The sequence below is a fragment of the Oncorhynchus kisutch genome, linkage group LG2 (genome assembly GCF_002021735.2).
Source record: "Oncorhynchus kisutch isolate 150728-3 linkage group LG2, Okis_V2, whole genome shotgun sequence".
Classification (NCBI taxonomy): Eukaryota; Metazoa; Chordata; class Actinopteri; order Salmoniformes; family Salmonidae; genus Oncorhynchus; species Oncorhynchus kisutch.
The window spans coordinates 18,010,231-18,027,424 of NC_034175.2; the positions used below are offsets into that span (position 1 = coordinate 18,010,231).

The window sequence follows — 17,194 nt, forward strand, 5'->3', positions numbered from 1 at the left end:
CAAATTAGAAACAATGGCTCACCCCATGTTCAAAAACTGACCTTTTCCTCGCTCACTTTACATTATTTGAAAACAAAATAATCAAACAAAGATTATTATTAATTTAGAATTATATAAAAGCCCCTTGGATATACTCACAGATGTATTATTAACCAGACAATATATATTGGTCATGGCTCCCGAGTGGCGCACAATGGGATTGCCTTACAGCTCTCCAGCTGTATGTACTGAAATAGCGGTGGGCAAGCGAGGTTCAAGGCACGAGGGCAGGGGGCACGGGATGGGCCACAGAGACGCGCACAGAAGACGGACCTAGCCCATGGGGAAGGGAGGAGGTAGCAGAGGGTAGCAAAGAGCAACACTTTAAGGGGCGTTGCACTAATGGCGCTGACTAGGGAAACGTTCCCGCTGTTCTTAGTGCCTGTCTGCACGCGTGAAAAATGCCTCGGAGGGCAGATATGATTAAATATTAAAGCATTAGATCGCTCACTAAAGGCGTCACTCAAAAGTTAATTAAATCTGAACTGGATTTAACAAAAAATGTTGTGAGAAGCACACATTTGTAAATCCCAAACTCTAAAAGTAATTGGAAAGGAAGATACAAATTATTTGTAACATTGTGGTTACAATAAAGAATGTAAACAAGATATTTATTATTTACAGTAGTGATGGACAGCTGGTGGCATTTTGAAAACAACTTTTCAAACACTTGTAGCCTGATTAGCAGGACAAAAAGACTCTTTATAGCCCGGCTACTGTAGGTGTGAAAGTCACACGTTTCAAGTTCTCCTCACACCGCACCAAACTCACCCCCTTAACACAGTTACCATTCAAAAACGAGCTGTTTATCAACAACAACAAAATGACATTGTGACCAAAGAGAACAGACTAAATGGAATTTGTTTTCATCAAGCCAGCATCTTTCTATGGTGCTACCCTTTCCAGGGTTACCACTTTCCAGGGTAACCACAATTTGAAAATGAGCCGGAGCAGAGAGGATCACCAAAACTTAAGGTATTTTGGTTTCAGTGCATTTTCTTAAAAAAAAAATGTATATAGCCTATCAATGTGTAGGCATACTGTGTAATACAATCGATAATGAAATAATTGTTAAATAAAAATGATTGTGTACTAAAACATGAAAGTGTTTTTGCAGAGCATAAAACCATGTCGACAACCATCCGTGGAGATCAGTGGACAAAGGGCTGGACAATGGGCCACCCTGAAAAAAACGCATGATTGCCAAGAAAGTGCTTTGTTTTGCTAGATTCTTAAAATGTGAACGCAGCATGTGTGTTGGAGTCACTTTTAATTCTTAATTGATATACCGTTTCGATCATAGACCACTGTAATCGATGGGGGCTCAGGGATGTACCATTCTGCTCATCTGATGAAGGTGCACATGGATCGGATTCAAACTTTGAAGACCGAGTCATTGAAGGCAGACCAGTAGAAAGAGAAACATTATCTGAGGGCAGAGATACGGGCGACAGCTGATGCATTGGTCCAGAGCCAGGCGGCATTGGAGGAGAGTCAGGCGGAGAATGGCGTGTTGAAGAAGGTGAGGAACGACATGGAGTCACAATCCATGCCAGGCACATCTGTGAGCTCTGGAACTCTACCACCTCTTAGACAAGCATGGAGAAACAAAAATGTTCAATTATATTCTTAAGTTAACTGTGTTGCCTGAATATAAGCAAATTAAGTCTGCTAAATAATCAAGTTGATGGCATAGTCATATAGCCTCGGCACCTACATGAAGCTGCGTGTGTGCGAACTCATGCAACCGCAAAATGTTGGATAAAGCATATACTGTACAGTACTGTATTTCTTCATCAGCATCTTTATACTTTCGTTTAATAATCAATAACAATACCGACCACTTTGAATCCCACCGTACCTTCTCCACTATGCAATCTGGTTTCAGAGCTGGTCATGGGTGCACCTCAGCCACGCTCAAGGTCCAAAACCATATCATAACCGCCATCGATAAGAGACATTACTGTGCAGCCGTCTTCATCGACCTGGCTAAGCCTTTCGACTCAGTCAATCACCACATTCTTATTGGCAGACTCAACAGCCTTGGTTTCTCAAATGATTGCCTCGTCTGTTTCACCAACTACTTCTCAAAGTTCAGTGTGTCAAATCGGAGGGCCTGTTGTCCGGACCTCTGGCAGTCTCTATGGGGTGCCACAGGGTTCAATTCATGGGCAGTATACATCAATGATGTTGCTCTTGCTGCTGGTGATTCTTTGATCCACCTATACGCAGACGATACCATTCTGTATACCTCTGGCCCTTCGTTGGACACTGTGTCAACTAACCTCCAGATGAGCTTCAATGCCATACAACTCTACTTCCGTGGCCTCCAACTGCTCTTAAATGCAAGTAAAACTAAATGCATGCTCTTCAAACGATCGCTGCACACACCTGCCCGCCAGTCCAGCATCACTACTCTGGACGGTTCTGAATATGTGGACAACTACAAATACCTAGGTGTCTGGTTAGACTGTAAACTCTCCTTCCAGACTCACATTAAACATCTCCAATCCAAAATTAAATCTAGAATCGGCATCCTATTTGACAACAAAGCATCCTTCACTCATGCTGCCAAACATACCTTCGTAAAACTGACCATCCTACTGATCCTCGACTTCGGCGATGTCATTTACAAAGAAAGTCTCCAACACTCTACTCAACAAATTGGATGCAGTCTATCACAGTGCCAACTGTTTTGTCACCAAAGCCCCATATACTACCCACCACTGTGACCTGTACGCTCTCGTTGGCTGGCCCTCGCTTCATACTCGTCGTCAAACCCACTGGCTCCAGGTCATCTACAAGTCTCTGCTAGGTAAAGCCCCACCTTAGCTCACTGGTCACCATTGCAGCACCCACCCATAGCACACGCTCCAGCAGGTACAGTGGGGCAAAAAAAGTATTTAGTCAGCCACCAATTGTGCAAGTTCTCCCACTTAAAATGGTGTTGTGCAAATGGAATAGAGATTTTTAATGAATTTATTTGCAAATTATGGTGGAAAATAAGTATTTGGTCACCTACAAACAAGCAAGATTTCTGGCTCTCACAGACCTGTAAACTTCTTCTTTAAGAGGCTCCTCTGTCCTCCACTCGTTACCTGCATTAATGGCACCTGTTTGCACTTGCTATCAGTATAAAAGACGCCTGACTAAATACTTTTCCCCCTACTGTATATCTCACTGGTCACCCCCAAAGCCAATTCTTCCTTTGGCCGCCTCTCCTTCCAGTTCTCTGCTGCCAATGACTGGAACGAACTGCAAAAATCACTAAAGCTGGAAACTCTTATTTCCCTCACTAGCTTTAAGCACCAGCTGTCAGAGCAGCTCACAGCACCTGCACATAGCTCATCTGTAAATAGCCCATCCAACTACCTCATCCCCATACTGTATCTAACTTGCTCTTTTGCACCCCAGTATCTCTACTTGCACATTCCTCATCTTCTGCACATTCTACCATTCCAGTGTTAAATTGCTATAATGTAATTACCTCGCCACCATGGCCTATTTATTGCCTTTACCTCCCTTATCCTATAGACTTCCTGTACTGTATTAGTGATTGTATGTTTGTTTATTCCATGTGTAACTCTGTGTTGTTGTATGTGTCAAACTGCTTTATTAATCTTGGCCAGGTTGCAGTTGCAAATGAGAACTTGGTCTCAACTAGTCTACCTGGTTAAATAAAGGTTAAATAAAAACATAAAATGATAAAAACACTTAAAATACTGATGTTAATTTAGTTATGGATCTATAACTAATTACTATGTGAATAAATATCACTGAATTACAGAAATATTGGAACACGGTTCTCTAATGAAGGTAAACAAATGGTTGCTTACTGGAAAACACTCTTTCAAAACACACACAGTCACGTTGTACAGCGCCATTATGGCTATTAGCAGGTATCTGGACAATAGACTTGCCTAGGAGGAGGGTAGGGGAGAATTATATCGTCAAATGTATTTCTTAGTCAGGTTGGCTGTGATTGGTTGCAATTTCAGTTTAATCCACCAGAAATGACAAAACAAATAATACCACAAAAAGTATTATTAGTGATGCACCGATATGACATTTTTGACGGATACCGATATCAGTTATTTTCCTTGCCAAAAGAATTGTGGCCTTTTAAGCATTCTAGTACAGTTAAATAGTTAAACACACACACACAGACGCAGCGGTCTAAGGCACGGCATCTCAGTGCAAGAGGCATCACTACAGTCCCGGGTTCGAATCCAGGCTGTATCACATCCGGTCCTGATTGGGAGTCCCATAGGGCGGCGCACAATTGGCCCAGCATCGTCCGGGTCATTGTAAATAAGAATTTGCTCTTAACTGACTTGCCTAGTTAAATAAAAGTCACACACACACATTGTGGGCTAGGTTATGAATGCTGTGTTGCACGTGTAGCGCAAAATTGTATGTGGCGTCATTACGGCATGTACCTACGTTATATAGGTATGCACGACAACTTTGACATCGGTTTTGCACATCGGCTTTAAACTAGACATCGGACAACACCGATGTTGGCATTTTTAGATAACATCGTCCGATTCTGATATGTTTACCGATATATAGTGCATCCCTATTTATTATTATTATACATCACATCTGACCATGATTAGGAGTCCCATAGGGCGGAGCACAATTGGCCCAGCGTTTCTCCCCCTCTAAAAACAGAAATAAATGTTTTGGCCTTTACAAATATTATTTTGGCCTCAGATTACAAATCGCTCAATTTCGTTAAAAAAACAACAACGAAATAATATATAATTATATTTTGGAGGTTATCAAGTTGATGGCACAGTCCTATAGACCGGCACCTACATAAAGCTGAGTGACTCACTCATTCATGGCTTTGGATCAAAATAAATAAGTGCCAACATTCTTCCTGATAGTCTTTAATAAAGTAATGTTTTGGTTATCTTGACCTGGACACCATGTACAGTATTAAAACAGCCCTCCTGATTGGCGCAGGGGTCTAAGACGCTGCATCGCAGTGCGAAATGTGTTGCTTCAGATGCAGGTTCAATACCTGTGCCAGCCACCACCGGGAGACCCATATGTAATTATTGGCGGTCACATCATTGAACAAACATATTTTTCGATATACTGTAGGCGACATTAGTCTCACTAATGTTGAGTAATGTGCTGTTAAAAGTGGTGTAGGTCTTATTTATTTAAAGAGCATTAGAAGCAATAGGATTTGAAGCCATAACATACAACTACACTGCTCAAAAAAATAAAGGGAACACTTAAACAACACAATGTAACTCCAAGTCAATCACACTTCTGTGAAATCAAACTGTCCACTTAAGAAGCAACACTGATTGACAATACATTTCACATGCTGTTGTGCAAATGGAATAGAGAACAGGTGGAAATTATAGGCATTTAGCAAAACACCCCCAATAAAGGAGTGGTTCTGCAAGTGGTGACCACAGACGACTTCTCAGTTCCTATGCTTCCTGGCTGATGTTTTGGTCACTTTTGAATGCTGGCGGTGCTTTCACTCTAGTGGTAGCATGAGACGGAGTCTACAACCAACACAAGTGGCTCAGGTTGTGCAGCTCATCCAGGATGGCACATCAATGCGAGCTGTGGCAAGAAGGTTTGCTGTGTCTGTCAGCGTAGTGTCCAGAGCATGGAGGCGCTACCAGGAGACAGGCCAGTACATCAGGAGACGTGGAGGAGGCCGTAGGAGGGCAACAACCCAGCAGCAGGAACGCTTCCTCCGCCTTTGTGCAAGGAGGAGCACTGCCAGAGCCCTGCAAAATTACCTCCAGCAGGCCACAAATGTGCATGTGTCTGCTCAAACGGTCAGAAACAGGCTCCATGAGGGTGGTATGAGGGCCCGACGTCCACAGGTGGGGGTTGTGCTTAGAGCCCAACACCGTGCAGGACGTTTGGCATTTGCCAGAGAACACCATGATTGGCAAATTTGCCACTGGCACCCTGTGCTCTTCACAGATGAAAGCAGGTTCACACTGAGCAAGTGACAGACGTGACAGAGTCTGGAGACGCCGTGGATAACGTTCTGCTGCCTGCAACATCCTGCAGCATGACCGGTTTGGCGGTGGGTCAATCATGGTGTGGGGTGGCATTTCTCCATGTGCTCGCCAGAGGTAGCCTGACTGCCATTAGGTACCGAGATGAGATCCTCAGACCCCTTGTGAGACCATATGCTGGTGCGGTTGGCCCTGGGTTCCTCCTAATGCAAGACAATGCTCGATGTGGCAGGAGTGTGCCAGCAGTTCCTGCAAGAGGAAGGCATTGACGCTATGGACTGGCCCACCCGTTCCCCAGACCTGAATCCAATTGAGCACATCTGGGACATCATGTCTCGCTCCATCCTCCAACGCCACGTTGCACCACAGACTGTTCAGGAGTTGGCAGATGCTTTAGTCCAGATCTGGGAGGAGATCCCTCAGGAGACCATCCGCCACCTCATCAGGTGCATGCCCAGGCGTTGTAGGGAGGTCATACAGGCACGTGGAGGCCACACACACTACTGAGCCTCATTTTGACTTGTTTTAAGGACATTACATCAAAGTTGGATCAGCCTGTAGTGTGGACTCCAAATCCAGACCTCCATGGGTTGATAAATTTGATTTCCATTGATAATTTTTGTGTGATTTTGTTGTCAGCACATTCAACTATGTAAAGAAAAAAGTATTTAATAAGAATATTTCATTCATTCAGATCTAAGATGTGTTATTTTAGTGTTCCCTTTATTTTTTTGAGCAGTGTATTTTAGCACCGTTAGAAACACCATAATATTAATCAATTGAATTAAGCAACATTTCTTAAAATCAGTCCCATATACTATGTTCTTACAATTTTTTTATTTTATTATCTAGTACAGCCACTATTGAAGGCTATCAAATTATTCTCAAAGATGCCCTCTGGTGGTCAAACTAGCACTAACTAGCTTTAATGTTTACAATGGCTGACTTAAATAATGTGCCATAGAATTCTGTGACACCATGCAAGCTTAGCTGCAGTACGCTGCAACTTTCAAAGGACGAACCACTGTAGAAATAAAGTATTTTTATCACCTAACAAAGGAGGGAAAAGGTATGTAAATCAATCTGTAGAGAATGATCTGCACTAAATAATAGGCTAGGGTTTGCTAATTGAATAAGCTCAATGAATTGTAAAAATCACATCTATTAATGTATCTGTAGTTAACAGAACCTCCTCATTATTCTACTAAACCTTGCTGACCTCTTACACTGGGTTAGCCCAGGGCAAAGCTGTCTCAGAGCATTAGGACAGAATCCCACTTGCCACACATCCCAGCACTTTCCTGGTCGGGAAGGCAAAAAGCAGAATCTGGAGCCGGGGGAGTTCACTTAAAATAATTGCCAGGTTGCACGGGCACTCTGCATTCGTTAAACAAGCGAGCAGGCAAGTATTCAGGAGTAAGGAGTCCCTTCACTGTAATCATTCCTTTATTCTAATCAAGGGTCTAAATTGAGCAAGCCCTCTCAACCGTCCAAGCAACAAAGACTTCTGATTACATTTAAGTAACGAGACAAATAACTCAAGAGGATGACAAAATGAGGACAAATCATTTAGAAAACTGGATTTCCACTTGGTCGGACTAACAAGCACATGGGCACAAACATTTGTACTTAAACGCTTTGAATTTGAAGCCCACAAGATTAGTCATGCCAATTAAAATAACAAGTATGGTATTGTGTTAAATAATTTCTAAGAAAGGGCGACAGATGCTGAACAGAAAAATCTGAGAAAATGCACAGTAACAAAATTATTATCACAGGCTTGTTAAGACAGTAAACTACTGTTGATCACAAAAAAATAGTAAGTGCAATGACCCTGAAAATCCTACTAAGCTGGCATGAATCCTTGCTGCTCCAATCAAGCAAATTGTTATCTGAGAATCTAACGGAGTATGAGGACCCAAAAATAATGTACATGGTAGTAATTGGAGTGATTCTTGGCAAAGGAGCTGTAAAATTATAAACAGTGAGATGTCTCACAATGAATACATCTAGAGCCAAAATCCTGACTCACGATACATCCTATACATAGATAAACTTATTATGACAGCTCAATGAACATAATCTGACAAGATTGGCACAAGGCAAAGGTATCGTTATCATCATAACTATAAATGATGAGGATGAATCAAAATTCCCATATTCAGAATTAGGAGTTTGTCAGTTCAAGAATTAAAAAGACTTAAAAGGAAGGGAGAAAAGGGCTTTCCATGCATTTATTTTTTCCCTGTATTTCACTTGAAATGGTACCTTTCAATTTGGTAGCAACTCTTCAAATTGAGAAAAATAGCTTCACAGCCCTGCCATCCTTCTGTCAGGTTTCACATGTTATGGCCAGAGAGGGCCTCCACACACATCTGACAAACCAGCTATCCCCCACCCAGTACCCCAATCAAGAAAGCCATCCCCTCGAGACTGAACTTCTCAGTGTTGCCTTGGGGAAAGTGTATAGGTAACGTTTGAGGTGACCCTCATAGCAGGTTTGCTCACAGCAGACCTCATTCGCCAAGCCCACTTTCTCAAGCCTTGTATCGCTGTGACTTTGAAGTCTGGCCAAAGACGGGCTTTGAAAAGTCAGCAATCTCCCCACCATGACCAGGCACAGGATTAGCAAGTCCCTGTAGGATTGGGTAGGAGGACAGGGGGTCGTTTTTGGGGGGTAGTGTGTGCGCAAGCATTTCCCCTCCGGACAGAGCTGGGGATTAACAAGCTACTAAGGAAGCAGAGAACAAGGAGCCAGCCTCTTTCTTGAGTTCCTCGGAAACCAATTTGTATTGGGAGAAACTGAGGGAGGCAGCTAATTCTGCCCGTGACCTCTCCGCATCAACTTTCTCTTGTTTTGCTGCTCAGAATCTAAAACTATTTTCTCAGGAAAAGAGAGCTGTGTCCAGGCTGTCAATGTCCCTTTCCTTCACAGTGGCTTTGAAAAACAAGCCTCTACAGGGCATAGCAGAATAAGAGCCTGAGCGAAGGGGAGACTTCAATGATCGAGCATTAACAATTTAGCATTTACTGTTTGAAGAAAATAAAAACACACTTCTCCAACTGACGACATCACTGACAAAGTGTCATGTCAAACTGGCTTTGAAACAAATAAAAAGGCCCTGAAACTACTGAACACACTTGCATATTAACTAATCAGTCCTTAAAACATAACTATCTGACAGAAGCATATGTTTTCAACTGGAACTGTGTCAACCATTTGGACACAGGACCATAGATAGCTTTCCCACTAGCATTTGTAGATTAATGAGGTCTTTGTCTTTTCTCTGATTGAAAGGAGCCTGAGGAGTTTGCCCTCTATGTCTTTGTTGGACAGAGTCTCTTATGGAAATGGAAGATTGGCCTGCATGTGTGGGAAAGCAAGGTGGACGGGCCACATCCAAGTTCAACTGACTTAATAAAGCTTATCTCCATCTACCCCGAGATCTCCTCACCCCAATTATACGCCTGACACCTCTAACCTCACCCCCGGTCCCCAATCCAGCCCCTCCCTTCACTGCTCTTAAATCACTCTACAGGGCTGGCGAGTGTTGGGCTGATGTGGCAGTCATTCCCCAGGCTCCTCTCACTCAGTTTCTGGATCTGGCTGTTTGAATTGGGCCAGGGTTGGGGCATCTCCTCTGAGAGCCCTGGATGGTCAAGTGGCAGGTGAGATGGGAATTATTGAAAAGAGAGAAGCTGCTGTTTAAGCAATAGAAGGACACACTCCCCAAAGACTGCATATGTGCAGAAATTGCTCTAATTATACCTGTATGTCCTCAAAATGTAAAATAAAATGTAAATCACTCACTAACAGACACCAAACAATAACAAAGTACTGTAAAATGAGTCTTCGACTGATATTATGGACATGTTTTTTTAGACATTTGCACTGGTTCTACCCTCAGATTGGTCCAAGGTCACAGCTAGATTGCATCTGGCCAACCATCTGTTCAGACCCATCCCATGAGATGGCCTGTCACCAGCACACCTTGGCCCTGTCCTCTACTGTCCGTGGTCATGGTCGCCAGGGACTGTCAGACTAGACAGGATGCCTCTTCATCTAGGCTACAGTCACTAGGGTAATCTATGCAGTTGTTTTTTTCAATACCCGCATGACTGGCGGGTTGGCCATAACGCAATTTAAGACACTTTCCATCACGGCCTATTCTTCAATCTGCTATTGTCATGCTAATAAACACATATTGTCATGTTATATCTAATCTACTTCTACAAAAACAAAAATCAAGGATATTTCAAAGTTATGAAGAGGAGTTACCCCCTACATTTGCCCATGAAAATTACTCAGCTCTGCAGACTGATTAAAATATTGTATAAAATCTAATGAATAATATATGTAATTACAATTAAAAAAAGTGGCTTAATAACCTTTCACACTGCTTCCATTTATCAGTCTGTCACTGGGTGCCTCCAGCCAGCAGAACTTGCACTCATCCCATCAAACCACTCGTATCCTGAATTATTAAAGATCAAACAGTAAGAAGAACGTTCATAGCCAGAGCTACAACCCCAAATCAACATTCATCTCACTGCAATTAAAATTCACAGCAGTCTTACCTTAAACTTTGACAAATTTGACTGTAGAGATTCAGCCAGCTGACACGGATAGATGACTGGCACTAGCTGGTTAGGATCGCCACCCCAAGTGAAGACATCCACAATCTAAACAAAAACCAAAATAACTATTATTTAAAACGGGCAAATTCAAGATGGACTTACAGTCAGACATTCACCATATGTAATGTTCTATTTATTGGCTAGACCATCTGCTCCATTTGGTCATTTTAATCAAAAATCAGGCTTTTAGCGTAAATTAAGATTTTCACACCTCGAAGGTCCTGCATGTCACATCAATCAAATCCCTCTGCCGCTGTCATGCATCAATTAATACATTGTGAAGCAGGGTTCCCAAAGTTCCTTTAGAACACAGACAATTATATTAACAAGTGGACTTCTTCTTAAAAACAAGATGGAGCAGGTCAATAATATTAGAACTGGACAGTCAAGAAACTGTATGAATGAAGGGCTATTATCATTTCTACGCAGTTTAAGTCATTTTAAAAAGTAATCTATATATATATATATATATATATATATATATATATATATATATATATATCTCTCCCCTTTTAAGGATCCGCCCCTTTTTTCCCCAACTTTTGCTTAAAATAACATACCCAAATCTAACTGCCTGTAGCTCAGGACTTCAAGCAAGGATATGCATATAAAGGAAACACTTAAGTTTGTGGAAATGTGAAATGAATGTAGGAGAATAACACATTAGATCTGGTAAAAGTTAATCAAAGAAAAAAAACATGCGTTTTTTTGTATTATTTTGTACCATCATCTCTGAAATGCAAGAGAAGGGCCATAATGTATTATTCCAGCCCAGACGCAATTTAGGCTTGTGTAGACTGAGCCAAAGAACCATTGCATTTCTGTTAAAATGTTTGTATCAAGACTGTCCAAATGTGCCAAAGTTGGTTTATTAACTTTAAGTTCATAACTGTGCACTCTCCCCAAACAATAGCATGGTATTATTTCACTGTAATAGCTACTGGACAGTGCAGTTAGATTAACAAGAATTTAAGCTTTCTGACAATATCAGATATGTCTATGTCCTGGGAAAAGTTATTTTTACTTACAAACTCATGCTAATCGCATAGCCTACGTTAGCTCAACCGTCCCAGGATCGGTGGTTCCCCCACGGAATGGTTGAGCTAACACACACACACACACACACACACAAGTTTGGGGTCACTTAGAAATGTCCTTATTTTCCATGAAAACATACATGAAATGACTTGCAAAATTAATAGGAAATATAGACAAGACGTTGACAAGGTTATAATAATGATTTTTAGTTGAAATAATAATTGTGTCCTTCAAACTTTGCTTTCGTCAAAGAATCCTCCATTTGCAGCAATTACAGCCTTGCAGACCTTTGGCATTCTAGTTGTCAATTTGTTGAGGTAATCTGAAGAGATTTCACCCCATGCTTCCTGAAGCACCTCCCACAAATTGGATTGACTTTATGGGCACTTCTTACGTACCATACGGTCAAGCTGCTCCCACAACAGCTCAATAGGTATGAGATCCGGTGACTGTGCTGGCCACTCCAGTATAGACAGAATACCAGCTGACTGCTTCTTCCCTAAATAGTTATTACAGTTTGGGTCATTGTCCTGTTGTAGGAGGAAATTGGCTCCAATTAAGCACCGTCCACAGGGTATGGCATGGCGTTGCAAAATGGGGTGATAGCCTTCCTCCTTCAAGATCCCTTTTACCCTATACAAATCTCCCACTTTACCACCACCAAAGCACCCCGAGACCATCACATTTCCTCCACCATCCTTGACAGATGGCGTCAAGCACACCTCCAGCATATTTTCATTTTTTCTGCGACTCACGAATGTTCTTCTTGGTGATCCGAACACCTCAAACTTAGATTCGTCTCTCCATAACATTTTTTTCCAATCTTCCTCTGTCCAGTGTCTGTGTTCTTTTGTCCATATTAATCTTTTCTTTTTATTGGCCAGTCTGATACATGGCTTTTCTTTGCAACTCTGCCTAGAAGGCCAGCATCCCGGAGTTGCCTCTTCACTGTTGACGTAGAGACAGGTGTTTTGCGGATACTATTTAATGAAGGTGCCAGTTGAGGACTTGAGGCATCTTTCTCAAACTAGACACTAATTTACTTATCCTCTTGCTCAGTTGTGCACCAGGGCCTCCCACTCCTCTTTCTATTTGGTTAGGGCCAGTCTGCACTGTTCTGTGAAGGGAGTAGTACACAGCGTTGTACGAGATCTTCAATTCCTTGGCAATTTCTCGCATGGAATAGCCTTCATTTGAGTGACTGATGAGTTTCTGGCCATTTTGAGCCTGTAATTGAACCCACAAATGCTGATGCTCCAGATACTCAACTAGTCTAAAGAAGGCCAGTTTTATTGCTTCTTTAAATCAGAACAACCATTTTCAGCTGTGCAATTTCAAAAGGGTTTTCTAATGATCAATTAGCCTTTTTAAATGATAAACTTGGATTAGTGAACACAACGTACCATTGGAACACAGGAGTGATGGTTGCTGATAATGGGCCTATGTACATCTATGTACAGTCGTGGCCAAAAGTTGAGAATGACACAAATATACATTTTCAAAGTCTGCTGCCTCAGTTTGTATGATGGCAATTTGCATATACTCCAGAATGTTATGAAGAGTGATCAGATTAATTGCAATTAATTGCAAAGTCCCTCTTTGCCATGCAAAGGAACTGAATCCCCCCAAAACATTTCCACTGCATTTCAGCCCTGCCACAAAAGGACCAGCTGGCATCATGTCAGTGATTCTCTTGTTAACACAGGTGTGAGTGTTGACAAGGACAAGGCTGGAGATCACTCTGTCAAACATTTATCAGATCATCAAGAACTTCAAGGAGAGCGGTTAAAATTGTTGTGAAGAAGGTTTCAGGGCGCCCAAGAAAGTCCAGCAAGCGCCAGGACCGTCTCCCAAAGTTGATTCAGCTGTGGGATCGGGGCACCACCAGTACAGAGCTTGATCAGGAATGGGAGGAGGCAGGTGTGAGTGCATCTGCACGCACAGTGAGGCAAAGACTTTTGGAGGATGGCCTGGTGTCAAGAAGGGCAGCAAAGAAGCCACTTCTCTCCAGGAAAAACATCATGGACAGACTGATATTCTGTAAAAGGTACAGGGATTGGACTGCTGAGGACTCTCCTTTCAATCCCCAATTCTTGGGGGCATCCGTAAAAAAGCTTGTCCGGAGAAGACAAGGTGAGCGCTACCATCAGTCCTGTGTCATGCCAACAGTAAAGCATCCAGAGACCATTCATGTGTGGGGTTGCTTCTCAGACAAGGGAGTGGGCTCACTCACAATTTTGCCTAAGAAACCAGCCATGAATAAAGAAATGGTACCAACACATCCTCCAAGAGCAACTTCTCCCAACCATCCAGGAACAGTTTGGTGACAAACAATGCCTTTTCCAGCATGATGGAGCACCTTGCCATAAGGCAAAAGTGATAACTAAGTGGCTCGTGGAACAAAACAGATATTTTGGGTCCATGACCAGGAAACACCCCAGACCTTAATCCCATTGAGAACTTGTGGTCAATCCTCAAGAAGCAGGGGGACAAACAAAAACCCACAAATTCTGACAAACTCCAAGCATTGATTATGCAAGGATGGGCTGCCATCAGTCAGGATGTGGCCCAGAAGTTAATTGACAGTATGCCAGGGTGGATTGCAGAGCTCTTGAAAAAGAAGGGTCAACACTGCAAATATCGATTCTTTGTATCAACTTCATGTAATTGTCAATAAAAGCCTTTGACACTTATGAAATGCTTGTAATTATACTTCAGTATTCCATAGTAACATCTGACAAAAATATCTAAAGACACTGAATCAGCAAACTTTGTGGGAATTAATATTTGTCATTCTCAACTTTTGGCGACGACTGTAGATATTCCATAAAGAAATCTGCCGTTTCCAGTAATTTACAACATTAACAATGTCTACTCTGTATTTCTGATCAGTTTTATGTTATTTTAAATGGACATTTTTTTAGCTTTTATTTAAAATAAACAAGGACATTTATAAGTGACTCCAAAACATATATACTACCGTTCAAATTCTTATATATATATATATATATATATTTTTTTTAACTCAAACCACCCGTGGGCAGGATTCGTATGTTCGATACCCCTCTCAATAATATAGCCAGGTTTATAGTGGAAGGCAAACAATGATTTTTGAAGTAAAGGAAAGACCCAAGCAGCAAAAAAAAGAGATTTAAATGTCCTGTGCTTAAAATGTCAGAAGAGAAATACCATTGACTAACAAAGCAGAAGAGGTTTCTTTACAGGTTCTTCTCTATTCAGAGAAAGGGAAGTTAACAAAATTGCACTTAGTTTACATTGATAATGGGCAGATTATGAACAAAATCTGTTGACAAATCCTAGAGAGAGTTGGAGATGGCCAAATCACAGGGCATCTCAGAACACAATCTGTTCTGGCAATCTGCTTAAAGAGAATTAGGCTTCACTTTGCCAGTTCCCCTTTCAGCACAGAGCGGTTTGAGAAAGCTTTGGATTTCTCTCTTTGAATTCTCCACTCTCTGACAATATGGCAAAGAGATCTTTCAAACAGTGACAAATAACAACCTGTTGGTTTAGTAAGTGATTTTGTTCCTCTGGATAGGCTGACACCTAGATTTAGGTGAGATTTTTTAAATGATGCCAGAGCATGTCCATGTTCTTGCAGTACACGGTTCATGTTGTGAATTATAGCACATTATGACGGTTATCCAAGTCCTTGGCCACAAAAACATACACTACAGAAATCCCAAATCAGGACCAGGCCTTGCTTAACTTTTTTGATTTAAATAAGGATTTCACCTTTATTTAACCAGGTAGACAAGTTGAGAACAAGTTCTCATTTGCAACTGCAACCTGGCCAAGATAAAGCAAAGCAGTTCGACACATACAACGACACAGAGTTACACATGGAGTAAAACAAACATACAGTCAATAATACAGTAGAAAAATAAGTCTATATATGATGTGAGCAAATGAGGTGAGATAAGGGAGGTAAAGGGCCATCAAACATGAGGGCCATCAATCACAATTAACATTTTGTAAACACATTAACCTGGTCATTGTTCTGGAAAATTCCTTCGGCTAGTCAATTCAGCAGAGCCTCAAGAAAGTGCATTTTCCCTCCCATTGCAGTGGCTATTTATAGTTACACTGAACTTGGTCGGTCAAAATCATCTGCAATTGAACATTTTGGGGGGCATGATTAGAGACAATTGGCCTAAATCCAACACTAGGACCTTATCTATCCTAGACAAATGGTCAAGGTCATGTATGTGACCTAGTTCCCCAAAAACACAGCAGGTAGTTCAACCTGTAAAGACATGTTAAAAAAAGAAGCCACTGGACAAAAAAAAAAAACAGACCAGCTGGCAGCCACATGCTAATGCAGGTTCCTCTATTGTCTCAAATTCTATAATAGCTCTGTTTATTTGTACTTTCTTCTATTTTATCTATGCCCCCAGTATGAGTGAAAAAGGCCAAGAGCACCAAGAAAAAAACATCTAAACTGTTGTGTATCAATAACAGCCTATTTGTGGGTTGCGTGATATGCATGGGCTTCTGGCCCAATATTCTATTGTTTTGCTCTTTTTTGGTCTGTAGCAAAATGTTGATCGATGAATGCTGGTACTTGCCATCTGTAAGAGCTGTAATGGATCAGTTCAGATTTCAAAGCACAGCCTGGGAAAGAACAACACAAAACAATAACATATTCAGCACTTGTGTGCAGTGAAACCCAAATTCCATTTCAAGTTCAACAGCAAAACATGATTAACTCCAAGGCACTAAAAGGTCCCAGACTTCAAATTGCTCCCAAATGCCCAGTAGATTTATTTTAGAGGGTAGGACTATGTGTTTTATTTTCCTTTAGAAAAGAGGAGAAAGTTGCACAGTTTAATCAACACCACAGATCAATAAGCCACCTATTAGTACGAGCATGATCCTATCTGATTGGTGCACTGCGATCAACTCGTCAACACAATTTCAAAATATATTTTCCAGGAGTAAGGGAAAAAGCAAGCATCTGTTCAGGGTTCAGTAAACTTTCTAGGCTCTTACAATATCGTATGTGGAGCTCAATCATATTTTCCTTAAAAAAATAAGAAAACTCGCCTCAATCTAAAAGTATGATATGCAAGCCAGCATAAGAGTAGCATAAAGTAAACACCTAAAAAAGGAAAAACGGAAATGTGAATTGGAAGGGAAAAAAAGATCAGAGGGCTTTGAGATAATGGTGCCAGCATAATCTTTTCTGATTGGGTAACATTAGTAGAGAGGAACAAGTCCACCACCAGAGCTAAGGCAACAAAACTGTCCAGCCTGGGCTTCCTCTCAACCCTGTGATAACATGTAAACACCGTTACAAAATCCACTGTTCGTAATCATGTACAACTCTGGCCGCTGAAACATTTTACAGGATGTGTTTTATTTGCAACTTCATTCCACTCTTTTCAGAAGCTTCCATATATGGTTGGAAGGATAAACAAGCAGCTCACACACCTACATGTTAAAAACCTGTTAGG

At 41.5% G+C, this 17,194-nt stretch overlaps 1 protein-coding gene across 3 annotated transcripts in view; it reads right to left on the reverse strand.

The window, feature by feature from the left end:
• LOC109908466 (semaphorin-6D-like) overlaps positions 1-17,194 on the reverse strand; it is a 164,034-nt gene that overhangs the window by 123,809 nt on the left and 23,031 nt on the right. Inside the window, exon 2 of one of the 3 annotated variants that reach the window (XM_020507117.2) lies at positions 10,620-10,724. The exons of the other annotated variants lie outside the window; for them this stretch is intronic. The gene's annotated coding sequence lies outside the window, so the exon portion shown is untranslated. The remainder of the gene's footprint in view (positions 1-10,619; positions 10,725-17,194) is intronic. 3 annotated transcript variants of the gene reach the window in all.